The sequence below is a fragment of the Gorilla gorilla genome, chromosome 5 (assembly GCF_029281585.2).
Source record: "Gorilla gorilla gorilla isolate KB3781 chromosome 5, NHGRI_mGorGor1-v2.1_pri, whole genome shotgun sequence".
Classification (NCBI taxonomy): Eukaryota; Metazoa; Chordata; class Mammalia; order Primates; family Hominidae; genus Gorilla; species Gorilla gorilla.
This window is the reverse complement of record NC_073229.2, coordinates 53,281,726-53,309,580: the sequence shown is the minus strand read 5'-3', so window position 1 is coordinate 53,309,580 and position 27,855 is coordinate 53,281,726. Positions and strand designations below refer to the sequence as shown.

At 46.1% G+C, this 27,855-nt stretch overlaps 1 pseudogene; it reads right to left on the bottom strand.

Annotated features, from left to right (window-relative positions):
* LOC129534458 (small ribosomal subunit protein uS8-like) overlaps positions 1 to 27,855 on the bottom strand; it is a 33,468-nt pseudogene that overhangs the window by 5,116 nt on the left and 497 nt on the right.

The window sequence follows — 27,855 nt, the reverse complement described above, 5'->3', positions numbered from 1 at the left end:
TTTGTATTTTTAGTAGAGACAGGGTTTCACCATCTTGGCCAGGCTGGTCTTGAACTCCTGACCTTGTGATCCACCCACCTTGGCCTCCCAAAGTGCTGGATTACAGGCGTGAGCCATCACACCCAGCCAATTTTTGTATTTTTAATAGAGATGGGATCTCACTATATTGCCCAGGCTGGTCTAGAACTGCTGACCTCAGGTGATCCACTGGACTTGGGCTCCCAAAGTGCTGGGATTACAGGCGTCAGCCACAGCAACCAGCCATCAAAAGTCTCTTTGGCTTTGACTTTCAATCATTTGATGATAATGTGTCTAGGTGTGAATGTCTTTGAGTTTATTCTGCTTGAAGTAAACTATTAATGTTTTTAATAAAATGTGAGACACTTTTGGCCACTTTTTTCTTCAAATTTTTTCCTCACCTTTCTCTGTCTCTCTCCTTTGGGGACTCTCATTTTGTGTATGCTGGTATGCTTGATGATGTCCTACAGATCTTAGTCTGTTCCTTTTTCTTCATTCTCTCCTTTCCCCCTTCCTCAAACTAGATCATCCCAGCTAACCTATCTTCAAGGTCACTCATTTTTGCCTGCTCAAATCTGTTGTTGAGCCCCTCTAGTGAATTTTTCATTTCAGTTATTGTACTTTTCAACTCCAGAATTTCTACTTGGTTCTTTATTATAATTCCTATCTTTGTTAATATTCTGTTTGGTAAGTTATTCTTATACTTTCATTTAATTCTTTAGACACGGTTTTCTTTAGTTCTTTAAACTTTTTTTGAAATGGAGGTCTCACTATTTTGCCCAGGTTGGTCTCAAACTCCTGCAATCCTCCCACTTCAGCCTCCTGAGTAGCTGGGACTACAAGTGCCCACCACAGTGCCTGGCTAAACATATTTGAAATAGCTGATTAAGTATTTTTTTCAAGTGGGTTCATTGTTTGGATTTCCTCAGGAACAGTTTTTACTGGTTGCTTTTTTCCCTGTGTATGGGTCCATACTTTCTTTTTCCTTTTCATGTCTCATAATTTTTTTGAAAAATGGACATTTTGAATAACAAGATGTGGCAGCTCTAGAAATAGATTCTTCTCCCTCCCCAGGATTTGTTGTAATTACTGTTGTTTGCTTAGTGACTTTTCTGACTTAATTCTGTGAAGTCTATATTCTGTGTTGTATATGGCTACTGAAGTCTTTTCTTGGTTAGCTTAGTGGTCAGCCAATGATGACACAGATTTCTGTCACTGCCCGGAACCAGCAAGCCTCACAGCCTTTGCCCAGGGGCTCTGTGTGCATGTTGGGGCGTGCCTTCCACAGTCAGCCTGGCAGTTGACAACTCTGCCCCAGCATTGACCTACTCCTTGGAAAAGGCCCTGGCTCTTATTCCACCTGAAAAGCTCACCCTCTCAAATTAAAGATGAATCAGTAGGGGATCTATGCAAAGACACTAGAAGGAAAAAGGAGGAAAGGGGCCAGGTGTGGTGGCTTATGCCTATCATCCCAGAACTTTGGGGGGCTAAGAGGGAAGGATCACTTGAGCCCAGGAATTCAAGACCAGTCTGGCCAACACAGGGAAACATTGTTTCTACAAAATAAAAAATAAATTTAAAAAAAAGAAAAAAGGAAGAAAGGAACAAGATAAATATACAAAAACTGAAGAACACTTATTAGAAAATTTTTACCACTGAGCAGGTGAAAAATTCAAATAAGTACTTCATTTAAAAATTAAAAAAAAAAAAAAAACTCTTCCGTAAAGCCAAAGCACAAATAAGAAACTAAGGTTGCCAGGCACGTTGGCTCACGACTGTAATTGCAGCACTTTGGGAGGCTGAGGCGGGTGGATTGCTTGAGGTCAGGAGATCGAGACCAGCCTGACCAACATGGCAAAACCCTGTCTCTACTAAAAATACAAAAATTAGCCAGGCATGGTGGCAAGTGCCTGTAATCCCAGCTACTTGGGAGGCTGAGGCAGGAGAATCACTTGAACCCAGGAGGCGGAGGTTATAGTGAGCCAAGATCATGCCACTGCACTCCAGCCTGGGTGACAGAGCGAGAAACCATCTCAGAAAAAAAAAAAAAAAAGAAAGAAAGAAAGAAAGAAACTAAGGCCAGGCATGGTGGCTCATGCCTGTAATTCCAGTGCTTTGGGAGTCTGAGTGAGGAGGATCACCTGAGGCCAGGAGTTCAAGACCACCCTGGGCAACATAGTGAGACCCCATCTCTACAAAAATTAAGAATAGGCCAGGCCTAGTAGATTCTTGCCTGTAATTCTAGCACTTTGGAAGGCTAAGATGGGAGGATTGCTTGAGGCCAGGAGTTCTACACCAGACTGGGCAAGATGGCAAGATCCCATCTCTACAAAAAATTTAAAAATTAGCTGGGCATGACATGCACTTGTGGTCCCAGCTACTCAGGAGGCTGAGTGAGGAAGATTGATTGAGCCTAGGAATTTGAGGCAGCAGTGAGCTATGATCATGCCACTGCATTTCAGCCTGGGTGACAAAGAGGGACCCCATCTCTTAAAAAAAAAAATTAATACCTATGTATTTTTTAAATGGCCAGGTGCGGTGGCTCATGCCTGTAATCCCAGCACTTTGGTAGGCTGAGGCAGGTGGATCACGAGGTCAGGAGTTCAAGTCCAGCCTGGCCAACATGGTGAAACCCCATCTCTACTAAAAAAAAATACAAAAATTAGCCGGCTCTGGTGGTGGGCACCTGTAATCCCAGCTACTTGGGAGGCTGACGCAGGAGAATCACCTAAACCCAGGAGGCAGAGATTGCAGTGAGCCGAGAAAGCGCCACTGCACTCCAGTCTGGGCAAAAGAGTAAGACTCCATCTTGAAAAAAAAAAATTTTTTTTTAATTAAAAAAAAAAGCCAGGCATGGTGGTGCAGGCCTGTAGTCCTGGGTACTTGGAGTCTGAGACAGGAGGATCTCTCGAGCCCAGGAGTGCAAGGCTGTAGTGAGCTAGGATTGTGCCACTGCATTCCAGCCTGGGTGACAGAGTGAGACTCTGTCTCAAAAAAGAGAGAGAGAAAGAGCTGGCAAAACCCAGGAAATACGTGGAAGAGAAAAATTAAAGCAGCACAGAGGAGAAGAGAAAATGGAAAGTATCACAGGAAAAGCAGATGCCACCAAAAACACAGAGAGGACTGTAACAAAGTGAGTGAGAAAATGGAAAGGGGATAGTTAAATGGGAAGTTTACCCTATAAGCTCTTCTTCCTAGATAGCTAAAAGGAAATGACATATGGCAAACGGACAAGAGAGCTAATAGATACGCAGTTGTAGTTCCTAAGGAAACAAAAGAACAAACATGAAGACAGAATCCTGAAACTGTTTCCAGCACTAAGAAAACAGGATTATGCATCTTCAAAGGCCATGTCCCAGTAAAAGTGGATATAAACAGTCAACATTTCCAAATGAACTGACGTTCACAGATAAGGATACAATTCTTTGAACTGACAGGCTAACAGACCAAATCACCTGTAAGAAGAAAAGAATGTGCGGGGCTCACCCATCTCTGCAACTGCAACCCAATGTTATAGGACAGCGGAGTGAACAACACCTAGAAATCCTGAAAGATGCAAATGTAACCCAAGACGTTTATACCCAGCCCACACATTTCTGAACAGGCAAAATTCAAGGAATGTTGCTCTTGTGAGCTCCTCCTGAGGAAAATACTCAAAGGTGAAGCTCAGCCATCCAGGATGGGAGCCCAAGCTAATAGTCTGGCACAGCAGAGTTCCCGGGATGGCTGAGCAAGGGCTCCCACGCCTGCGCTCAGTGTAGAACTCACGCCTTTCATACCCTGGGGGACCATTCCAATGCCCCCTTCTCTATACAAGAAATGATTTTCAGTTAATAACCATGTTCTCATTAATAATTATTTTCTTCATTACTTAATTTTAAAACAAAAGATTAACTTCAAATTTTAAAAATATTATTCAATCAAATGAAATATTTCATGTACCAATTAAAATTTATACTGATTAAAAAAAACTACACCTTAGGCTGACATTCTATTTTGCTGTTTTAAATTCAAAAAACAGCCAAATTTATGGATTTGGGATGGGATTACAGGTATGGCAACAGGCACCAGGCAACTATTTAAGAGGCTAGGGCAGGCCAGGTGTGGTGGCTCACGCCTGTAATCCCAACATTTGGGAGGCCAAGGTGGGTGGATCATTTGAGGTCAGGAGTTCGAGACCAGCCTGGCCAAAATGGTGAAAACCTGTCTCTACTAAAAATACAAAAATTAGCTGGGCGTGGTGGTGGACACCTGTAATCCCAGCTACTTGGGAGGTCTAGGCACAAGAATCACTTGAATCCGGGAGGTGGAAGTTGCAGTGAGCTGAGATTGTGCCACTGCACTCCAACCTGGACAACAGAGCCAGACTCTGTCTAAAAAGAAAAAAAGAAAAAAAAAAAAGAAACTAGGGCGGGAGGATGGCTTGAGCCCAGGAGTTCCAGTCCAGTCTGGGCAACATCGCAAGACCCCATCTCAACTATATATATATATATATATATAAAAAAGGATTAAAAACAAATTAAAACTGCAAGCAATCATATAATTGAATTGAAATGATTCAAGTTGTTTAATCATTTTTACAAGCACAGCGTACAATCACTTCTATACACTCTGTGTACCATCATTTACTTCATATTCACTAAATGCAGAAGTACGTTGTATGGTGGGGCTAAAGACACAAACCACACTGAAGAGAGCAGAAGGCATTTCAAATCTTTAGGGACCTACTCTCCAAATAAGTAGCTGTGTTTGTTGAGGGGGGAGTAATTTTCCGAATTAGCTTCCCTGTAGAATATAAAGGATAACTAATTAAAATGTGCTAATTTGAAGGATATAGAGGGTTAATAATTTCATTTAAGTTCTTGGGTACATGTGCAGGATGTACAGTTTTGTTACATAGGTAAACATGTGCCATGATGGTTTGCTGCACCTATCAAGTTATCACCTAGGCATTAAGCCTAGCATGAATTAGCTATTTATCCTGATGCTCTCCCTCCCCACAGATAGAGGGTTTTTTTTTTGTTTTGTTTTTGTTTTTTAATTGAAACTCAAGGCTGGGCGCAGTGGCTCACGCCTATAAACCCAGCACTTCAAGAGGCTGAGGCGGGCGAATCACATGAGGTCAGGAGTTCGAGGCCAGCCTAGTCAACATGGTGAAACCCCGCCTCTATTAAAACTACAAAAATTAGCTGGGCATGGTGGCGCATGCCTCTAATCCCAGCTACTTTGGAGGCTGAGGCAGGGGAATCGCTTGAACCTAGGCGGTGGAGGTTGCTGTGAGCTGAGATTGCTTCATTGCACTCCAGCCTGGCGACAGAGCGAGACTCCGTTTCAAAAAAAGAAAGAAAAGAGAGAAAGAGAAAGAGAGAAGAAAGAAAGAAAGAAAGAAAGAAAGAAAGAAAGAAAGAAAGAAAGAAAGAAACTCTCAACAATGACCAAAGCAATTATATAAAACTTAGATCCTAACAAAAGATTTTGAGAGAGGAACATTTTATCACCAACATTGTTTAGGATTGCCAGCACAGGGTTTTACAATAAAGAGACGGGCTAATCAGTTGTATTATTGCTTTTAGGTTCTCTGCAGACCTGGACCCCCACCTATTGCCAGCACCTGGGGCTGACCCACCTGCTGCCCTGCCCTTAGTGCCCCCCACCCCCACCTTCACCCCCATATGACATATGTGATCTTAAGGTTCACATCACTTTTTTAGGTGATGAGATCTCTTGGCTAAGTTGAGATGGTAGAAAATCAACTCCAGCATAAGGAGCAGGCAGAGGTGCCCTAAGGTGAGGGAGGGAGATGAAGTGGAATGGGGGCAGGGGTGAGAGGGGAGAGGAGTGGAGGTGAGGGCCAAGCTGAGGCTGGAGCCCAGCAAAGGGGAAGAGGACTGGAAGGATGATGAAGAAGATACCCTTGGTTCCCTTGGGCTGGAGATTGGGCTTTGGTGGCTGAGTCACAGGGCTGGGGCCTGCAGGGGCTCAGCCACCCTGCCCTGCCCTGCGGGTGAAAGAAGAGGGAGGGAATAGTTCAGATGGGAGGTAATCCAGTAAAGACTTGCCTGATGGCTAGAACCAGATAATAACAGCACACAGTCTTGGATACACAAGTAGATCCTCTCCTCCCGCTCCCCCTCCCCCGTCCCCTCCTCCTCCTCTTGCTTCACACTCTCCTCCTCCCCAGCTCTTAAACATGGTCCTGGGCCCCTGCTCCAGGCTACCCAGTCCTCCTCCACCCTCCTGCCCTCCTTCCCTGACCCTGGAACTCACCCCTCCAGATGGCGTCCTTGAGGTGGAGAGGTGAGGTGGGAGTGCCTCTGCTTGGAGGCGATGCCATCCAGGTGCAGACAGACATGGACGCACCTGCAGGGGAGAAAAGGTTGTCACTGGCCTGCCCCGAGACCCAAGCAGGAGCAAGCAACAACATCCGGAGGACACTGGAACTGAACAACCATGAATAAGAGCACAAGGGTCAGGGCCCAGAAGAGAAATGACAGGACGCCACCAGAGAAGGCGGAACAAGACCTCAGACGGACAGTCCTGAGGAAATTCCACCTGTCAGGAGAAGCTTGTGGTTTGCACACGAGCTGAAAGGCATCACTGTTTGAGAACAGGGCTGGGAAACAACACAGAAGAGGTGCCCGCCTGCCAGCCAACCAGAGTGCGGTTGTTTTGGATTCGGAATCCCTGGTTTTCCTGGGGCACCTTGGGAGCCTCTAATGAGAATTGGTGCATTTGCCTTTTTCTTCTGGGGACCATTCTTTTCCACAAAGAGTAAAAGATCTGAAGTGATTCAACATCAGGCTCTGCAGAAATGTTTTAAAAAATAAGTTATGTAAAAGATGTCATTTTATTAACAGAAGAGCAAAAGTTATGATATATTTTGAAGAAATCAAGCTACAGAGGGAGAATTTATCGAAGAGGTCGTTTTACCTACAATCAGAAGGATATGAAACAAACATGAGAGAAAATCTGCCCCTGATGTGGGGGAACCGAGGAAGAAAAGAATGTAAAGAAGGCATGGCTCGGTGGCTGACGCCTGTAATCCCAGAACTTTGGGAGGCCGAGGTGGGTGGATCACTTGAGGTCAGGAGTTCGAGACCGGCCTGGCCAACATGGCAAAATCCCGTCTCTACTAAAAATACAAAAATTAGCTGGGTCTTCTGACGCACACCTGTAATCCCAGCTACTCGGAGGATGAGGCACGAGAATCACTTGAACCAACCCGGGAGGCGGAAGCTGCAGTGAGCCAAGATCACGCCACTGCACTCCAGCCTGGGTGACAGAGTGAGACCCTGTCTCCAAAAAAAAAAAAAAAGAAGACATGGAAAGCCAGTACTTCATGAAAAGATTATAATAAGAAATTTAGTAAAGCTTTAGGAAGGAAAAGAGAAACGCTTAATGAACCCCAAAACCAAGCCAAGAGAAGATTAAGTCTGAACACCTTAAAATTCAAGAAAACAAAACATACCAGACTTAAGAGCATGAAACAGTTACTACAGGAAGTGAAAGATGAGTAAGCGACATTCTAAGCCTTCCTACTTCTCCAGAAGCCTTCATGCAGGAGTTCTCGCTGCCTGTGCATTGAAGTCACCTGGAGGGGCTTGAAAAAACACTGATGCTGGGCCCTGCTCCCAGAATTCCTTGGCTAAGAGGTCTGAGGAGCACTTGATCATTGGGATTTTAAAAGCTCCCCAGGTGATTCTAATAGGCAACCAGGATGAAGCTGGAAGAAATAAAGTGGAGAGGGAGGAAAAAAACAATCACTCAAGAACACAATACTGGTTAAGAAATGTTGTACTTAAACTGGCCAGATGTAGTGGCAGACACCTGTAATCCTAGCACTTTGGGAGGCTGAGATGGGAGGATTGCTTGAGGCCAGGTGTTCCAGACCAGCCTGGTCAACATAAAAAGATCCCCATCTCTATACAGAAATTAAAAATGGCCCGGCACACTGGCTCACGCCTGTAATCCCAGCACTTTGGGAGGCCAAGGCGGGTGGATCACTTGAGATCGGGGTTCAAGACCATCCTGGCCAACATGGTGAAACCCCCATCTCTACTAAAAATATAAAAATTAGCTGGGTGTGGTGGTGGGCACCTGTCATCCTAGCTACTGGGGAGGCTGACGCAGGAGAATCACTTGAACCCAGGAGGCAGAAGTTGCAGTGAGCCGAGATCATGCCACTGCACTCCAGCCTGGGCAACAGGGCAAGACTCTGTCTCAAATAAAAATAAAAATAATAATAAAGTTGTACTTGAAAAAAACTCAAATGTCCATCAACAGGAGAATGGATAACCAAACTGAGGCATATCCCCCCAGTGGAATACCACTCAGCAATACAAAATGCTCCTATATAGACAACAAGGATAAATCTTTGAAAACATTATGCTGGCCGGGCGCGGTGGCTCACGCCTGTAATCCCAGCACTTTGGGAGGCCGAGGCAGGCAGATCACCTGAGGTCAGGAGTTCGTAGACCAGCCTGGCCAACATGGTGAAACCCCATCTCTACTAAAAATACAAAAATTAGCCAGGCATGGTGGCAGGTACCTATAATCCCAGCTACTCAGGAGGCTGAGGTAGGAGAATCACTTGAACCCAAAAGGCAGAAGTTGCAGTGAGCTGAGATCACGCCACTGCACTCCAGCCTGGGAGCCAGAGTGAGACTCTGTCTCAAAAAAATAAATAATTAATTAAAAAATAAAAATAAAAAAAGAAACACTGTACTTGAAAAAGAGTCTATTTCGAATGCAAACTGAGTGGTGAGGTGTGAGCTGGACAAGAGCAGACATCACACACAAAGCATTTGGCCACCATGGCAGTGGAGAAGGAGTGTAGAACCTTGCCACAGAGACCCTTAAATACTGCATCAGCAGAAGAGGGGCTCTGCACGAGGCACCGACTCAAGAGAGAATGAATAAGAGGACAGAGTGGAGCAGGCAGGAGTTCTTAGCTGCAGAGGAAGCAAAAAACTAAGCAAAGTGTTCCAGAACAGGAAGGAAAATTACAGGAGGGACAGAGAGAGAGAGATAAGTCTAATGAAACTGATTGTTCTTCATGATCAGTGAGTCCATGACAATATGTGTGTTGCTGTTGCTACCAAAAGAACACTTGTTGGACAGAAGCAGCAAGCTGCCAGCCTGGGACAGAAATTAATGTAAGTAAAACCAAAGATGGCGATGCTTCTAACACCAGCAACTGTAAAACCAATTCCAGAAAGACAAGATCATGAAATCCTACTATATTTCAGGAAAACTCTACAAAAACAGATGGCAGATTTTTGCAAGACAGGCCAAGATGGCTGACAGCATTCCAGTCAAAAGGAACAGGAAAGAAGATATGGGCCAGCACAACTTAAAGCTGCACACATTAGGCCAGGCGTGGTGGCTCATGCCTGTAATCCCAACACTTTGGGAGGCTGAGGCTGGTGGATCCCTGAGGTCAGGAGTTCGAGACCAGCCTGGACAACATGGTGAAACCCCGTCTCTACTAAAAACACAAAAAATTAGCCAGGCATGGTGGCAGGCACCTGTAATCCCAGCTACTCGGGAGGCTGAGGCAGGAGAATCTCTTGAACCCAAAAGGTGGAGGTTGCAGTGAGCTGAGATTGCGCCACTGCACTCCAGCCTGGGTGATAGAGTGAGACTTGGTCTCAAAAAAAAAAAAAAAAAAAAGTTGCACACATTACTTTCATTCATAATCATTGGCCAGAACTTAACCCTTTGGCGATATCAGGCTGCAAGGGAAACTGGAAGTATGGTCTATACTATGAGGAGCCATGTGTCTATAAAAAAAATCAGGCATCTGTCACACAAAAAAATTAAAGCTAATAAAAGAGTTCAGCAAAGTTGCAGGATACAAGATAAATATACAAAAATTGGCTGTATTTTACCTGGGCATGGTTTATGTGAGTAGTCCCAGCTACCAGGGAGGCTGAGGCAAGAGAATTGCTTGAGCCCAGGAGTTTGAGGCCAGCCTGGGCAACATAGCAAGATTCTGCCTCTTAAAAAGAAAAAAAGGTTGTATGTTTACACATTAGCAATGGACAATACGAATGAAAATAAAATTTTAAAAACAGTTTCATTCACTATAGCATCAAAAAAGATAAAATACTTAGGAGTAAGTTTAACAAAAAAAGTGCAAGACAGGTACACTGAAAATTACAAAGCATTATCCAAAAAATTACAGAAGATCTAAATAAATAGACAAATAAATGAATAAAAAGACCTAAATAAATGGAAAAATTTTGTGTTCATGAATTGGAAGACTTAATATTGTTAAGACTTCAATACTCCCCAAATCACTCTACAACTCAATATAATCATTATCAGAATTCCACCTGCTTTTTTATATGTGTGAAAATGGACAAGCTGATTCTAAAATTCATATAGAGGCCAGGCATGGTGGCTCATGCCTGTAATCCCAGCACTTTGGGAGGCTGAGGCAGGCAGATCACTTGCAGTTAGGAGTTTGAGACCAGCCTGGCCAACATGATGAAACTCTGTCTCTACTAAAAATACAAAAATTAGCTGGGCGTGGTGGTACATGCCTATAATCTCAGCTACTCGGGAGGCTGAGGCACGAGAATTCCTTAAGCCCTGGAGGCAGAGGTTGTAGTGAGCTGAGAACATGCCACTGCACTCCAGCCTAGACAACAGAACAAGACTCTGTCACAAAAAAAAAAGAATAAAATTAAATTCATATGGAAATCCAAGAGACCCTGAACAGCCAAAGTCTTCATGAAAAAGAACAAAGTTGGAAGACTCATACTTCTGCTTTCAAAACTTACTACAAAGCTCCAATAATCAAAACTGTGTGGTACTGACATAAGGATAAACATATAGATCAAATAGAACTGAATCCAGAAATAAACCCATATATCTATGGTCAACTGATTTTTGACAAGGGCGCCAAGACCATTCAATGAGGAAAACAGTCTTCAACTAACAGTGCTAGGATAACTGGATATCTGTGTGCCAAAAGAATGAAGTTGGGCCCCTACCTCATACAAAAGTTAGGTCAAAATAAGTCAAAGACCTAGACGTGAGAACCAAAACTATGAACCTATTAGAAGAAAACACAGGAGTAAATCTTCATGACGCTGGAGTAGGCAATAAACAAAATTCTATGATTAGAATCTCACCATCTCCTGCAGCATAGGAATCCAGCAAGAGTGGATGCAGCTGAGGAAGGAAACTGGATAGTTGGAAGTTAGGAAGAGGGAGAGTTACTTTCAACTGTATATTCATTTTTATCTTTTGAATGTTGTACCATTTGCATATAATACCGATTCAAAAAGTACAATTTAAATTAAGAGAAAGAAAGAAACAGATGGCAGGCCAAATTTGGCCCCAGGGCTATACTTTGCTGAGTCCTGCTCTAAGCCAAAGCGGCTCCTTTGGCCCACCACTGAAATCAGCAGAACACTCTACCCCCAATCATGATGAATCTGTAGTTCTAGAATGTTGTGTTAATTAGGACAGGCCAGCTTTATCTCCACCCTCTGACTTGCTTAGGTCTTACTAAGGAATCTAAATTCCTTGCCACTACCTGCTCATCAGGTCCAAAGAAAACAGTATCATTTATGCAATGATGTTCTGTGAGACAGTAAAATGATTAAAACCTCTGCAGACTAGATTATGGGCGAACAAGAGGGTTATCAACCTTGAGGCAAGACTGCAAAGGTATACTGTTGGGCCTATCAGATGAAATTAGAAGGCTTTTGTTAGTTTTTGCAAATTGTTATTGAGAAAAAAATCATTTGCCAGATCAAGAGTGGTGTATCAGGGGACCAGGGAATATGCTGATTTGCTCCAAAAAGATATCACATCTGGTACAGCAGCTACAGCTGGAGTCACTATCTGATTATGTTTACAATAAATAACAGAAATTCTCTAAAAGCCTTCTGCCTTCTGCACAAGCCAAACAAATGAGATAAATGAGGGCATGAGGCCAGGTGTGAGGCCAGGTGTGGCAGGTCTTTATCCCAGCACTTCGGGAGGCCAAGATGGGAGAATCACAAGTCCAGGAGTTCGAGACCAGCCTGGGCAACATAGCAAGAACCCTGTTTGTACACACGTACAAAAATTAGCTGAGCATGGTGGCATGCACTTGTAGTCCCAGTACTGAAGAGGCTGAGGTGGGAGGGTGGCTTGAACCTACAAGTTCAAGGCTTCAGTGAGCTATGATCATGCCACTGCACTCCAGCTTGGGCAGCAGGATGAGACCCCGTCTCAAAAGACAAAAAACAAAAATGAGGGTCTGACAGGTAGCCTCGTCCCTGAAGTTTCCCCAGCATGCAGCATTACTTTTAGTTTACCATCCAGAGAGAGAGAGAAAGCTCTTGGCTCCTTTCTTGTGATCCTTCATACCACAACAGCCTTTATTCAATGGTTGTGAGAGCCAACATGAGGATTCAGGGATTCAGGTTTGTTTTTTTGTTTGTTTTCTTTTCTTTTCTTCTTCTTTTTTTTTTTTTGAGATGAAGTTTTGCTCTGTAGCCCAGGCTGGAGTGCAGTGGCATGATCTCGGCTCACCGCAACCTCCACTTCCCGGGTTCAAGCGATTCTCCTGCCTCAGCCTCCAGAGTAGCTGGGATTACAGGTGCGCACCACTGCACCCGGCTAATTTTTTGTATTTTTAGCAGAGACGGGGTTTCACCATGTTGGCCAGGCTGGTCTTGAACTCCCGACCTCAGGTAATCCACACGCCTCGGCTTCCCAAAGTGCTAGGATTGCAGGCATAAGCCACTGCACCCGGCTGTTTGTTTGTTTTCTGAGATGGAGTCTTACTCTGTCACCTACGCTAAAGTGCAGTGGTGTCATCTCGGCTCACTGCAACTTCTACCTCTCAGGTTCAAGTGATTCTCCTGCCTCAGTCTCCCAAGTAGCTGGGATTACAAGGGCCCACCACCACACCCAGCTAATTTTTTTTTCTTTGTATTTTTAGTAGAGACAGGATTTTGCAATGTTGGCCAGGCTGGTCTTGAACTCCTAACCTCAGGTGATCCTCCTGCCTCAGCCTCCCAAAGTGCTGGGATTATGGTGTGAGCCACTGCACCCAGCCCAGTGTGAGGATTCAATTGCCACTTGCCAAGTACCCATTCGAGAACTAAGGAAATAACCACAGAATGGGTCTGTGTTCCTACTTGACTCCCTGTGCTTTTGACTTTAGCCAAAATCGCATTTATCATCTGAGCCCTATATGCCCCTACTATTTTGTATGGTTTCCAGAAATCAGTGACAACTCAAAGCCAGAATCTAGTCATCTCCAAAAAGTCTGAGAATGTTCCTTTTCCCAGGATACAGTTACCCTAGTAAGTGGCTGCGGGGTCCTTTGAGGAAGGCTTTGGAGAAGATTTATAGTACATGCACATGAAATTTTGCAAGATTTTATCTCAAAGGGACCCTGGCCATGATTCAGTTCAGGGGCTCTGGGCCCATGAACTGCCTTAGGTCCAAAAACTGGGTGAGAGGCTGTGACTATTATTCTGAAACAAAGTCAGATTGCTGGCCACCAGACCTGGGATTTTTCTGTTCTATAGATCAAGTGATATTTTAGTAGGTTGACCATCTATTTTATTCCTAGGGACACTAGGATTAATTAGCCACCATCAAATCTGTACAGGTCAAACCATCCTGATTACCATCCTCCAATGTCCAACATGTCTGTCTTTGGGGACTAAATGTGGACACTTGGCCTTTGCTACTTCAGAACTCCAGCTTTCCTATAGAAATGTGGGAGCCCTGGCCAGGAGCGGTGGCTCAGCCTGTAATCCCAGCACTTTGGGAGGCTGAGGTGGGCGGATCACCTGAGGTTGGGAGTTTGAGACCAGCCTGACCAACATGGAGAAATCCCGTCTCTATTAAAAATACAAAATTAGCCAGGCGTGGTGGCGCATGCCTATAATCCCAGCTACTTGGGAGGCTGAGGCAGGAGAATTGCTTGAATCCGGGAGGCGGAGGTTGCGGTGAGCCGAGATTGTGCCATTGCACTCCAGCCTAGGCAACAAGAGCAAAACTCCATCTCAAAAAAAAAAAAAAAAGAAAGAAATGTGGGAACCCATCTCAATAGTGGGTCTCCCCAGATTACACCTGGCCAGCACAGGGCTTTTTCTTTTTTTTTTTTTTTTTGAGACAGGGTCTCACTCTTGCCCAGGCTGGAGTGTAGTGGCTCGATCTTGGCTCACTGCAACCTCCACCTCCTAGGTTCAAGTGATTCTCCTGCCTCAGCCTCCCAAGTAGCTGGGATTACAGGTGCCCTCCACCACACCCAGCTAATTTTTGTATGTTTTTAGTAGAGACGGGGTTTCATCATGTTGTCCAGGCTGGTTTCAAACTCCTAACCTCAGATGATCTGGCTGCCTTGGTGTCCCAAAGTGCTGGGATTATAGGCATGAGCCACCATGCCCAGCCGCAGCCAGCACAGAGCTTCATGTGGATATCAGTACGCCCCTTACTAACATATTTCTAATGCTATAAGGTTGGGTGTCCCTCTGAGGCATCCCAGGGGATGCAATGGGGAGGGGACATGCAGGTCACATGTGATAAATCCACAACATATTTCTCTCTTCCTGCATTTTTGGAGTCCTTTTTCTACATTAATTCAGGGAACTGCTAGTACCTCAAGTTCACTGAATGGAGGCCATTATTAAGTCTAAATTATAGTCAATCAATGAAGCAAACTTCTAACTCCTCAACTGCACAAGCTAACAAACTGATAGATTGTGAAATAAAATGGCCACAAATCCCTCTCCTCTCTGTATGCATGCACCTGTGCGACGTGACTTGACTGCAACTCCCCTCAAGAGGCGGGGTCTACTTCTCCACCCACTTAAATCAGGGTTGGCCTTGGGCTGGACAGCTGGGACCAACAGAATGTGGCAGCAGTGACTTTGTGGGTGTTTTTGCTTTTTGTTTTTGTTTTTGTTTTTTTGAGACGGATTTTCACTCTTGTCGCCCAGGCTGGAGTGCAATAGCACAATCTCGGCTCACTGCAACCTCTGCCTCCTGGGTTCAAGTGATTCTCCTGCCTCAGCCTCCTGAGTAGCTAGGATTATATAAACATGCTCAGCTGTAATAGCCCACCACACCCAGCTAGTTTTTTTGTATTTTTAGTAGAGTCAGGGTTTCACCAATCAGTCCGGCTGGTCTTGAACACTTGACCTGAGATGATCCACCTGCCTCGGCCTCCCAAAGTTCTGGGATTAGAGGCATGAGCCACCACACCCAGCCACTCTGTGGGTGTTCTGAGCCAGCTCTCCAGAGCCTTGCAACTTCCCTCTCTCTGCCCTGAGACTACCAGGGAAGGAGTCTGGGGTGAACTCCTGAAGGACAAAAGGCCCCATGGAGACACAATCAGGCTAACTATCTTGGGTCATGCATCCAGCCCCAGTCAAGCCACAAGATGACTGCCAGTGCATGAGTGACTGCAGAGGAGACCAGCGGAAGACTTGCCCACAGAGCCACGCCAAACAGCTGACCCACAGAATCACGAGCAAATAAAACGGTGGTTGTTTTATGCCGCTGAGTTTTACAGAAATAGATGCTCATGTCAGCTCAAGTCCCCGTCAAGTGATCTCATATTGGTGAATCCTGTACAGTAACAGAAAGCCTATCTTTAACAAAAGTAGGAGATCGCCAAAACCCCAAACTACAAAATGGCTGAAAGGGGGTGCCCAAAGCAATGGAGAGGAAGAAATGGTGGGGAGGGAAGAGGGAAGGGCACCTGCAGCTTGGATCTCAGGTGGAAGCAGCACCTAGCAGTCCCAGGGGTGAGAGGCCTGTCCAGGTCTGATCCTGAGGGACGGTGCTGAGGTCAGGGCAAGGTGAGGCCATACGTGGAGGGACTGAGAGGCTGGGGTAGGAAGGGTCACCTACATGGACACCGAATGAACTGAACCTCAAGAGCAGTGTTAGAGAGGACAGTGAATTTGCTGCTAAACTCTTTTTCTTTTCTTTTTCTTGAGATGGGATCCGCTCTGTCTCCCAGGCTGGAGTGCAGTGGTGCAATCATGGCTTACTGCAACCTTGACCTCCTGGGCTCAAGCGATCCTCCTACCTTAGCCTCCTGAGTAGCTGAGACCACAGGCACATGCCACCATGCCTGGTTATTTTTTTCATTTTTATTGTTTTCTGTAGAATGGAATCTCACTATTTTCCCCAGGCGGGTCATGACCTCCTGGGGTCAGCCTCCCAAAGTGCTGGGATTACAGGCACGTGCCACCTCTCTTGGCCTAAACTCTTCAAGGAATGAGGAGTCACCTCATTCCTTGAAGAATTTAGTCGTGGAATGTCTGCAGCAATGGTACTGTCAAATAACATGGGATTGAAAGCTGGGGGTTTGGGGGAAGAGGGGGAAGCTCATGTTCTGCAAGTGGAGCAAGGAGGGCCCCCACCTGCCGGCCCAGTGGCAGGCGGGGGAGGGAGGGAAAACAGTCACCACCTGGGCTCACAGTAGGGGAAGCAGTGTCAGAAGAGCCAGAAGGCGAAGGAAGAGTTCAAAGAAGACCTCCCGTGCCTGAGTTCCGGGGACTTGGCAGAGAGTTTCAGTAGCTGGGGGTGGGGAGAAGGGAAGCAGAGCCAGATGGGGATTAGATGCAGGGAGGAGGGCTGAGCAGGGATCTGGGCTTCTTGTGATGGGCGATGTAAACAGGGATAAAGACAGTAATGAGATTAGTGTCTGCAGCAGAGTGGTGGTGGGGCTGAGGGGCTGCCAAGGTTGTGAGGGAGAAAAGCAGAGTGCAGAGACGTGCATGTGATCGTGCAATGCAGAAACAACCCCATATAGGCAGGAGGAGGGGGTCTTGCCAGGAGCACACGCTAATCTTGGCTACCACCTTCAGCACAGATTCCTCTCTGGCCAAGGGTACGAGGAGAGACAAAGTTTTCAGACTCTGACCCCTGCCAACACCCTTCTAAGAATGGTCAAGAAAATGATGAAAATGTCAGTGAAACAGAAGAGGAACAGATCCCAACAGAGAGTTGATGTAATATATAACAATGGTGAAAGCCAGGCACAGTGGCTCACGCCTGTAATCACAATGCTTTGGGAGGTTGAGGCGGGTGGATCACTTGAGGCAGGAGTTCAAGTTTGCAGTGAGCTATGGTCAGGCCACTGTACTCCAGCAGCCTGAATGACAGAGCAAGACCGCGTGTCTAAATAACAACAAAAAACAACGGTTGAATTTTAATTCTGTGAGGAAGGATGATACTTTATTTATTTGCAATTTTCTTTTCTTTCAGACAGGGCATCATCCTCTGTTGCCAAGGCTGGAGTGCAGTGGCACAATCATGGCTCACTCTACCCTTGGCCTTCTCAGCTCAAGCGATCCTCAGCTTCCAAGTAGCTGGGACTACAGGTGTGTGCCACTACACCCCGCTAATGCTTGTATTGTTTGTAGAAACAAGGTCTCACTATATTGCCAGGCTGGTCTCAAACTCCTGGTCTCAAGCAGTTTGTCCGCCTCAACCTCCCAAAGTGCTGGGACTACAGGGGTGGGCCATCACACTCAGCCCGATACTTTCTTTAATAAGTGATGTTGACCCAACTTGCTGTCCCACTAGGAGGAAAATGAGGTAGAATCCCTACTTCTCACCAAAATCGTGAAAATAAATTTCAAATGCTTTAAACATATAAATGTAAACAATATTCAGAGCATATAAAATATATATAATTTTTTGAGATAGACTCTCTCTCTGTTGCCCAGGCTGGAGTGCAATGGCACATCTCAGCTTACTGCAACCTCTGCCTCCCAGGTTCAAGCGATCCACCTGTCTCAGGCTCCCTAGTAGCTGGGATTACAGGCGCCCACCACCATGCCCAGGTAATTTCTGTATTTTTAGTAGAGACAGGGTTTCGCCATGTTGGCCAGGCTGGTCTCAAACTCCTGACCTGAGGTGATCCACCCACCTCGGCCTTTCAAAGTGCTGGGATTACAGGGGTGAGCCACTGTGCCTGACCAGAGTATATAAAATATTTTAAACTAAGACCAGAAAACCAGAGCTATAGGAGAAGAGATACACATATAAAATTACATAAACATTTAAAACTGTATATAGCAAAAGATACCTTCATCAAAGTCAAAGGGAATAATAAAATGGGAAGACATTTGAAATCCATGTGACAGATAAGTTAATATCTATATTATTACAAAGAGCTCCTACACACCAATAAGAAAAAAAGAAATAATCCAGGGATGGAAATAGATCATTCAGGCCAGGAATGGTGGCTCACCCCTATAATCCTAGCACTTTGGAAGGTGGAGGTGGGAGGATTGCTTGAGGCCAGGAGTTTGAGGCCAGTCTGGGCAACATAGCTAGACCCCTTCTCTACAAAAAAATCTAAAGTTAAAAAATTAAAAATTATCCAGGCATGGTGGCATACACCTGTATTCCCAGCTACTCGAGAGGCTGAGGTAGGAGGATCGCTTGATCCCAGGGGATTGAGGCTGCAACAAGCTATGATCACACCTCTGTCCTCGAGCCTGGGCGACAGAACAAGACCTTATCTCTAAAAACAAAACAAAAGACACACACACACACACACACACACACACACACACACAACTGTTTTGCAGAGGCTGGAGGGGTATAAGCTGGTAGAAGGAGACTGCCTGGTAGACCAGAGAGGGGAGTAGGTGTGGGTAAGGATGGTTTGAATTAGATGTCAATTTTAAACTGTGTGAAGGGCTGCATGGTTTTATAAGGAGTATAAAAATATGAAAGCACAGGTGTGGTCAACCCTTAAAAGTATGGCTATTAATGGGAGAAAAAGGCGATGCCAGGACCTGGAGGGGTCTGGGGAGGTTTATTCTAAGACACGGAGACTAAGCATGTTCACAGGCTTATGGGCGTGGGCCAGCTGAGAGGGAGGGGGACTGAAGGGGATTGAAAAGAGATAATGAGTGCAGCAAGACAGGATGGGATCTGCACATCAGAACCACCAGGAGCTTTTTCAAAATTCCCATCTGGGCTCACTCCAGAACTACTCACTTAGACTCTCCAAATGTTGAGCCAGAGAACCTGGGCTTTATTTTATTTATTTATTTATTTTTAAACAGAGCCTTGCTCTGTTGCCCAGGCTGGAGTGCAGTGGCGCGATCTCAACTCACTGCAACCTCCACCTCCCAGGTTCAAGTGATTCTCCTGCCTCAGCCTTCCTTGTAGCTGGGATTACAGGCACCTGCCACCATGCCTGGCTAATTTTTGTATTTTTGTAGAGATGAGGTTTTACCATGTTGGCCAGGCTGGTCTCGAACTCCTGGCCTTAGGTGATCTGCCTGCCTCAGCCTCCCAAAGTGCTGGGATTACAGGCATGAGCCACCATGCCCAGTCAGAACCTTGGTTTTATTATTATTATTATTATTATTTTTAGATGGAGTCTTGCTCTGTCACCCAAGCTGAAGTGTGGTGGTTCAATCTCGGCTCACTGCAGCCTCAGCCTCCTGGGTTCCAGTGATTCTCCTGCCTCAGCCCCCCAGGTAGCTGGGATTACAGGCACGCAGCACCATGCCCGGTTAATTTTTGTACTTTTAGTAGAGACGGGGTTTCACCATGTTGGCCGGGCTGGTCTTGAACTCCTGACCTCAGGTGATCCACACACCTCAGCCTCCCAAAGTGCTGGATTACAGGTGTCAGCCACCGCACCTGGCCAAGAACCTGGGCTTTAAATAAGCTTCTTGAATAGCATCAAATGATAAATCGATTACACAGGAATGAATGTAACAAAATATTTGCAAAGAACACTACAGAAGGCCAGGTGCGGTGGCTTACACCTGTAATCCCAGCACTTTGGGAGCTGAAGTGGGTGGATCACTTGAGGTCAGGAGTTCGAGACAGCCTGGACAACTTGGTAAAACCCTGTCTCTACTAAAATTACAAAAATTAGCTAGGTGTGGTGGTGCACGCCTATAATCCCAGCTACTCAGGTGGCTGAGGCAGGAGAATCGCTTGAACCCGAGAGGTGGAGGTTGCAGTGAGCCAAGATCATGCCACTGTACTCCAGCCTGGGTTACAAAGCAAGAGCCTGTCTTAAAACAAACAAACAAACAAAAAAAACAAACACACACACACACACACACACACACACAGGGAAAGAGTAAACTTTTCAATAAATCAACTGAGTGTGCTCCTATGGGGAAAAAAATGAAACCTGACCCTTACCTCACACCATCAACAGATAAATTCCAGGTGGGCTGTAGTCTTCAGTACGAAAAGCAAAAGAATAAAGCTTATAAAAAATAATACAGGGTTAGGTGTAGGGGCTAACACCTGTAATCCCAGCATCTTGGGAACCCAAGGCAGGAGGATTACTTGAGTCTAGGAGTTTGAGACCAGCCTGGGCCATATAGGGAAACCCTATCTCTAAAAAAGTTCAAAAAATCAGCTGGGCACACACCTGTGGTCCCAGTTACTCAGGAGGCTGAGATGGGAGGATCACCTGAGCCTGAGAGGTTGGGGCTGCAGTGAGCCATGATCATACTACTGCACTCCAGCCTGGGTGACTGAGTGAAACACTGTCTCAAAAAGTAATATAAATAAATAATAAATAAATAAAATAGGCTGGGCACGGTGGCTCATGCCTGTAATCCCAATACTTTGGGAGGCCAAGGCAGGCAGATCATCTGAGGTCAGGAGTTCGAGACCAGCCTGACCAACATGGAGAAACCCCGTCTCTACTAAAAATACAAAATTAGCCGGGCGTGTTGGCGCAGACCTGTAATCCCAGCTACTTAGGAAGCTGAGGCGGAAAGATCACTTGAACCCAGGAGGCGGAGGTTGCGGTGAGCCAAGATCACGCCATTGCACTGCAGCCTGGGCAACAAGAGCAAAACTCTGTCTCAAAATAAGTAAATAAATAAAAGTAAAATAAAAAATAATAGAGAGTAGCCAGGTGTATGGCTGGCACCTGTAGTCCTAGGTACTTGGGAGGCTGAGGCAGTAGGATCACTTGAGTCCAGGAATTTGAGACTGCAGTGAGTTATGATCGTGCCGCTGCACTCCAGCCTGGACAACAGAGTGAGACCCTGTATCTAAAAAATAATAATAAAATGTTTAAAAATTAATTAAGGCAATAAAAATTAAAAATAAATTTTAAAAATTAATGTATAATTCCATTTACATAACACTCCAAAGCAGGCAAAACGAATCCACATACCCATAGAAATCAGGGTGGTGGTGCCTTTGAAGGTGAGGAAAAGGATGAGGCTTTTGGCACCTGACAATATCTATTTCTTGACCTAGTTAAGGTTACAAAGGAGTTGGCTTCATAGTAATGCATTAACTTGTACATTTACGTTTTATGCACTTTTCTGCAATAAGTATGTTTTACTTCACATAAAGGTTTTAATAAAAAAGAAATCTTCCCTGTAATTTTTTTCTTTTTTTCTTTTTTTTTTTTTTTGTGACAAGGTCTGGCTCTGTTGCCCAGGCTGGAGTACAGTGGTATTATCTCAGCTCACTGTAACCTCTGCCTCCTGGGCTTAAGTGATCCTCTCACCTCAATCTCCTGAGTACCTGAGACTACAGGTGCACACCACCATGCCCGGCTAATTTTGTATTTTTTTGTAGAGGCAGGGTTTCACCTGTTGCCAAGGATGGTCTCAAACTTGTGAGCTCAAGTGATCCATCCACCTCAGCATCCCAAAGTGCTGGGATTATAGAAGTGAGACACCTTGCCCAGCCCCAAATGATTCTGATGGACAACCACATTTAGAGAGACTCCTGCTCTAGAGCCTGCTGGAGAGACACTATGAAAGTCAAGTCTGGGCCGGGCGCAGTGGCTCATGCCTGTAATCCCAGCACTTTGGGAGGCCAGGGCGGGTGGATCACCTGAGGTCAGGAGTTCGAGACCAGCCTGACGAATAGGGAGAAACCCCGTCTCTACTAAAAATATAAAATTAGCCGGGCATGGTGGCACATGCCTGTAATCCCAGCTACAAGGGAGGCTGAGGCAGGAGAATCGCTTGAACCTGGGAGGCGGAGGTTGCGGTGAGCCGAGACCGCGCCATTGCACTCCAGCCTGGGCAAGAAGAGCGAAACCCCATCTCAAAAGAAAAAAAAAAAGTTAAGTCTGTGGCCGGGCACGGTGGCTCACACCTGTAATCCCAGCACTTTGGGAAGCCGAGGCAGGCGGATCCCCTGAGGTCAGGAGTTCGAGACCAGACTGACCAACATGGTGAAACCCCATCTCTACTAAAAATACAAAAATTAGCTGGGTGTGGTGGTGCATGCCTGTAATACCAGCTACTTGGGAAGCTGAGGCAGGAGAATCGCTTGAAGCTAGGAGGCAGAGGTTGCAGTGAGCCGAGATCGCACCATTGCACTCCAGCCTGGGGGACAAGAGCGAGACTTCATCTCAAAAAAAAAAGAAAAAGAAAAAAAAAGAAAGAAAAGTCAAGTCTGGCCAGGCGCAGTGGCTCATGCCTGTAATCCCAGCACTTTGGGAGGCCAAGGTGGGTGGATCACCTGAGGTCAGGAGTTTGAGACCAGCCTGGCCAACATGGCAAAATGCTGTCTCTACTAAAAATACAAAAATTAGCTGGGTGTGGTGGCACGCATCTGTAATCCCAGCTACTGGGGAGGCTGAAGCAGGAGAATCGCTTGAACCCTGGAGGTGGAGTTTGCAGTGAGCCAAGATCGTGCCATTGCACTCCAGCCTGGGCGATAAGAGCAAAACTCCGTCTCAAAAACAAAACAAAACAAAACAGAAGTCAAGTCTGTTTCAAGTGATGTGAACCAACTCTGACTCACAGATCTCAAATACTGACTCACATACAGAACCTGAAAAATCCAGAGTAGATTCAGGAATGGCTACTTCCAGATACTCCAACAAGATCATTAGGAATTGGTCTTTTTATCTCTTTGCTCAGATTTTCTCATTCTCCTGCAGGCTCCCTACTGAGGACAGCTCCCCACTGAGGACAGCTCCCAGCAAGTCCAGGCTATGTCCTTCCAGTCGAGCCACCTGAACAGAAAGAAAACATCTCCTTCTTGGAGTCTTAGCAATAGTCCTGGGGCTTGTTCTCCCTACACTGGCTAGAGTCGCATGCCCATGCTTGACCAATGGTTGAGGCCAAAGGACTAACATAGGATGGGTGACCAGATGTGGGTCATAGTCTGTGCCTCTAGTTGGGGAGAATGGAGTCAGCCTCAGCTGAATCTGATTATCCATATGGGGGGGGAAACTGGATTTTCCTCAAAGGAAAAGTGGGTACCATTACCAAGAGAAAAGGAAAAAGATGCTTGGGCAGAAGAACTGGGAGCTACGGGTTGGAAGTCCCAATGGGGTCAAAGAAGAGGTGTGGTGGAGGAGACTGTTGTCAGAGAATGGGCATCTGAATTGTAATTTGAGAGGTGGAGCAGTTTCGGGTGATGACAGGGTCCAGGGCATGGCCATGGCAGTGGGTGACCCAGCTGTCCAGGAGCCAAGACACCAAGGTGTTGGTTTTCCAGCCCCATGAGGAGTCTTCATTAATAAGGGTGTCACCCTAATAAAGCTCAGTCCCACGTGCTTCAGTCTCAGAATAGTATCTGATTCAAGATATACAACTTGACTGGGTGTGTTGGCTCACACCTGTAATCCTAGCATTTTGGGAGGCCAAGGTGAGAGGATTGCTTGAGCCCAGGAATTCAAGACCAGCCTGGACAACATGGCAAAATCCCATCTGTCTACAAAAAATACAATTACTGTGGCGCACGCCTACAGTCCCAGCTACTCAGGGGGCTGGGGTGGGAGGATCGCTTGAGCCAGGGAGGTTGAGGCTGCAGTGAGCCGATATCCCACCACTGCACTCCAGCCTGGGCAATAGAGCGAAACCCTGTCAAAAAAAAAAAAAAATTAATTGCCTAAGGTAATTAAAAAGCCATTTCCTTTAAAGTCAAAAGATTTTAAAATGATTCATATACATATACATAGTCAAAGCCACACTAATAAAAATCCCCTTTCCTTTCTCTTTTCTTCCTTCCTAAAGCAACTCTGTGCGATTCATTTCAATCTCTATCTCCCACCAGAAAAACTCTCCTCTTCCAAACCCACCTCAACTTAGCCACTTTCCCAATATGGGATGATTAGTCTTTTTTTTTGTTTTGAGACAAGTGGTTCAATCACGGCCCATTGCAGCCTTGACCTCCTGGGCTCAAGTGATCCTCCCATCTCAGCCCCTCCAGTAGCTGGGACTACAGGCATGTGCCACCACCGCCAGCTAATTTTTGTATTTTTTGTAGAGACGGGGTTTGTTTCTCCATGTTACCCAGGTTGGTCTTGAACTCCTGAGCTCAAGGAATCCACTCGCCTTGGCCTCCCAAAGTGCTGGAGTTACAGGCATGAGCCATGGTGCCTGGCCCTGAATCAGTCTTAAGAAGGAGGTGAGATGGCGGAGAAATTATGGGGCTCTGGTGGGCCAGGGTGGGAGAAATCTGCCCAGCTTCTCCTTGACCATTTTTGTCCTATCACAAGGGGAGTGACCTAGGAGCCACCTAATACCAGCAGGTGGAGCAGCAAAACAGCCCTGAGTCAGCTGGACGCAGTGGCTCACGTCTGTAATCCCATCACTTTGGGAGGCAGAGGCAGGTTGATCAGGAGGTCAGGAGATCAAGACCATCCTGGCTAACATGGTGAAACCTCGCCTCTACTAAAAATACAAAAAATTAGCCGGGCAAGGTGGCGGACACCTGTAGTCCCAGCTACTTGGGAGGCTGAGGCAGGAGAATCACTTGAACCTGGGGGATGGAGGTTGCAGTGAGCCGAGATCGTGCCACCGCACTCCAGCCTGGGCGATAGAGCCAGACTCCGTCTCAAAAACAAACAAACAAAAATGGCCCTGAGTCTAAATGAACAGCAGGGGTTTTATTTAAGTGCTCCCCATCACCATCCCTCTGCCCTAAGAGCCTCCCTGTGAAAACCTGGAACTTCTGCTAAATAAGGAGGAACAGTCAAGGCAAGAGCCGTCTCCTCCTTCAATCATAGCCCTAGTAGTTTTTGTTTTGTTGTGTTTGTTTATTTGTTTGAGACAGAGTCTCACTTTGTCACCCAGGCTCCATGCAGTGGCATGATCTCGGCTCACTGCAACCTCCACCTCCTGGGTTCAAGTGATTCTCCTGCCTCAGCCTCCTGAGTAGCTGGGACTACAGGTGCCCGCCACCATGCCCAGCTAATTTTTGTATTTTTAGTAGAGATGGGGTTTTGTCATGTTGGCCAGGCTGGTCTTGAACTCCTGGCTTCAGGTAATGCACCTGCCTCAACCTCCCAAAGTGCTGGGATTATAGGCGTGAGCCACCATGCTCGGCCAGCTTAGCAGTTTTATTGATTTATTTTAACAATAACCATGGATTTGTTTCCTTCAGTATATTATAAATTGGATACTAACATTTTGGGGAAAATCATTCTGAGGCTGTCAAGGACAGTAGCAAATTCTGGACATTCTACTTTAGATCTAATAAATATTCACATAAATGTAAACAACAATGAAGAACTATCAGCCGGGCGTGGTGGTTCATGCCTGTAATCCCAGCACTTTGGACCACTGAGCTGGGAGAATTGCTTGAGCCCAGGAGTTCGAGACCAGCCTGGGCAACTCAATGGGACATAGTCTCTAAAATAAATAAATAAATAAATAAATAAATAAATAAATAAATTTAGTCAGTAGTGGTGGCAGGAAGCTGCAGTGAGCCATGATCATGGAGCCACTACACTCCAGCCTGGGCAACAGAGTGAGACCATCTCACTAAAAAAAAAAAAAAAAAAAAAAAAAAAAAAGATAAAATCAGGGCCAGGCATGGTAGCTCATGCCTGTAATCCCAGCACTTTGGGAGGCCCAGGCGGGTGGATCACCCGAGATCAGGAGTTTGAGACCAGCCTGGCCAACATGGCGAAACCCCGTCTCTACTAAAGAAGTACAAAAATTAGCCAGGTGTGGTGGCGGGCACCTGTAATCTCAGCTACTCAGCAGGCTGAGGCAGGAGAATCGCTTGAACCTAGGAGGCGGAAGTTGCAATGAGCTGAGATTGCACCAGTGCACTCCAGCCTGGGTGACAGAGCAAGACTCCATTTCAAAAAAAAAAAAAATCAGACTGGGTGCAGATTGTCTCGTGTGTGTGTGTGTGTGTGTGTGTATTCTGGGGGTGCACTGCCCTCTGCTCTGGGTGTATATGTGTCATAAAATATGCGTGACATAAAATTTACCATCTTAACCATTTTTTTTTGTAGGGGCGGGGTGTCTCACTATGTTACCAGGCTGGTCTTGACCACTCATGGCCTCAAGTGATCCTCTTGCCTTGGCCTCCCAAAGTGCTGGAATTACAGGTATGAACCACTGGGCCCAACCCATTTTAACCATTTTTCAATGTAACATTCACATTGTTGTGCAACCATCACCACCATCCATCTCCAGAATTCTTTCATCTTGCAAAACTGAAACTTTGTGTCAATTAAACAGTAACTTAGCATTCCCCCTACCTCAGCCCCTGGCAACCACCATTCTTTCTGTCTCTATGAATTTGACTACTTTAAATACCTCCCGTAAGTGGAATCATACAGTATTTGTCTTTTTGTGTCTGGCTTACTTCACTTAGCATAATGTCCTCCAGGTTCCTCCATCTGTAGCTGTGTCAGAATGCCCTTCCTTTTTCAGGCTGAATAATGTTCCACTGTATGGGTACACCACATTTTGTTTATTCATTCATCAGACGATGGACACTACTGTTGCTTCCACATTTCAGCTACTGCAGATAATGCTGCTAAGGACCTGAATGTACAAGTATCTCTTCGAGACCCTGCTTTCATTTTTTTTTTTTTTTTTTTTTTTTTTTTGAGATAGAGTCTCGCTCTGTCGCCCAGGCTGGAGTGCAGTGGCACGATCTCAGCTCACTGCAACCTCCGCCTCCCGGGTTCATGCCATTCTCCTGCCTCAGCCTCCCGAGTAGCTGGGACTACAGGCGCCCGCCACCACGCCCAGCTAATTTTTTTGTATTTTTTTTTAGTACAGACGGGGTTTCACCGTGTTAACCAGGATGGTCTCGATTTCCTGAACTCGTGGTCTGCCTGCCTCGGCCTCCCAAAGTGCTGGGATTACAGGCGTGAGCCATCGCGCCCGGCAGAGACCCTGCTTTCATTTGAGCATAAACCCAGAATTGAGATTGCTGGGTCATTTGGTAGAGGGTCTCGTCTTTGTGGGGAGTGGCCTGGCTTCTGGACCAGAGGGTGTGAGGAGCTTCGATAGGAGCTTAGAGGGGATTCACTGTGTGACTGTGGGCAGGTCACTTTCCTCTCTGGAAACAGATCCTTATTTCTAAAACAGGTGCTCTTGTGGTTTTTGTTGTTGTTGTTTGGGTTTTGTTTTGTTTTTTTGAGACAGAGTCTCACTCTGTCGCCCAGGCTGGAGTGCCGTGGCACGATCTCAGCTTACGGCAAACTCCACCTCCTGGGTTCAAGCAATTGTCCTGCCTCGGCCTCCCGAATAGCTAGGATTACAGGCGCCCGCCACCACGCTCAGCTAATTTTTGTATTTTTAGTAGAGATGGGGTTTCATCATGTTGGCCAGGCTGGTCTCAAACTCCCGACCTCAAGTGATCTGCCTGCCTCGGCCTCCCACTGTTGGGATTACAGGTGTGAGCCACCACCCCCGGCCTTTAACTTTTTCTTTAAATTGAGACAGGCTCTCACTATGTGCTGAGGCTAATCTTGAACTCCTGGCCTCAAGTGATCCTCCCTCCTTGGCCTCCCAAAGTGCTGGGATCACAGGCGTGAGCCACCGCGCCCGGCCAGGTGCTCTTAACCACACACATTCTCAGGCCTCTTTTCCCAGGAGATTCTAATTCAATATCTGGCCTGGGGCCCAGGAT